The following is a 1,500-nucleotide window of genomic DNA, read 5'->3' as shown; positions in this document are numbered from 1 at the left end:
GCGATCTCGGTTCACTGCAACCTCCGCCTCCTGGTTTCAAGCAATTCTCTCACCTCTGCCTCTTGAGTAGCTGGGACTATAGACATGCGCCACCACACCTGGCTAATTTTTGTATTTTTAGTAGAGATGGGGTTTCGACATGCTGAGCAGGAACATGGTCTCCAACTTCTGACCTCAAGTGATCAGCCTGCCTCAGCCTCCCAAAGTGCTGGTATTACAGGCGTGAGCCACCACGCCCAGCCTTTTTCTTCAGATTATTAATTTTTCACTTAAGTGTTTCATCACTCTAAGCAATAGTTAGGCAAACCTAATTTTATGTTTTTAAAAAATGGCTAGCTGTCACGCCTGAAATCCCAGCACTTTGGGAGGTCGAGGTGGGCAGATCACGAGGTCAGGAGATTGAGACCATCTTGGCCAACATGGTGAAACCCCATCTCTACTAAAAATACGAAAATTATCTGGGTGTGGTGGCATATGCCTGTAATCCCAGCTACTCGGGAAGCTGAGACATGAGAATCACTTGAACCAGGGAGGCAGAGTTTGTAGTGAGCCAAGATCACGCCACTGCACTACAGCCTGGTGACAAAGCGAGACTCTGTCTCAAAAAAAAAAAAAAAAAAAAGGGCTAACTGGTCTGAATATTGTGCACCAGTTAGTACTAGCTACTCGGGAGGCTGAGGCAGCAGGATTGCTGTAGCCCAGCAGTTTGACGTCACAGTGAGCTACGATCATACCACTGCACTCCAGCCTGTGCAACATAGCAAGATACTATCTTTTTAAAAAAGTTGTCTAGGTTGTTGGTTACCATGGAGTTGTAATTCAAAAGCCCTTTAAGACTTTTATTTAACCTTGACTTGAATGCCATAAGCAGTGAGTTTTATCTCAACACTGGGGGAAAAGTTAGCTGATTCAAAGCAGGCAGAAAATAAAATAAAATAAAATAAAAGGGAGAGAAAGAGAACTTAGAAGGCTCTTCATGCTAACTCTATAGTTGTAGGTTTTATGAATAATGACCATTTGAGCTCTGAATTTTCCTTGATGTAATTTTGTTCATCAGTTTTAAAATGTGCACAAGAATGAGCCATAATATGTAGCTAACTGGAGTCCTAGAAATCCTGGCATTGACCAGGTAAGGTGGTTTAAACCTGTAATCCCAGCACTTTGGGAGGCTGAGGTGGGAGGATCACCTGAGGTCAGGAGTTCGAGAGCAGCCTGGCCAACATGGTGAAACCCCGTCTCTACTAAAAATACAAAATTAGCCGGATATGGTGGTGCATGCCTATTATCCCAGCTACTCTGGAGGCTGAGGCAGGAGAATCACTTGAACCCGGGAGGCGGAGGTTGTGGTAAGCCAAGATGGCACCATTGCTCTCCAGCCTGGGCAACAAAAACAAAACTCCATCTAAAAAAAAAACCCAAAACAACAACAGCAACAAAAACCAGAAATCCTGGTATGCCTTCATGTTTGAGAATCCCATTCCATTTTTTTATCTTTTTTTT

This window comes from Mandrillus leucophaeus, unplaced genomic scaffold (genome assembly GCF_000951045.1).
Source record: "Mandrillus leucophaeus isolate KB7577 unplaced genomic scaffold, Mleu.le_1.0 Scaffold24, whole genome shotgun sequence".
NCBI lineage: Eukaryota > Metazoa > Chordata > Mammalia > Primates > Cercopithecidae > Mandrillus > Mandrillus leucophaeus.
The sequence above is the reverse complement of the archived record's forward strand: the minus strand, read 5'-3'. Positions refer to the sequence as shown.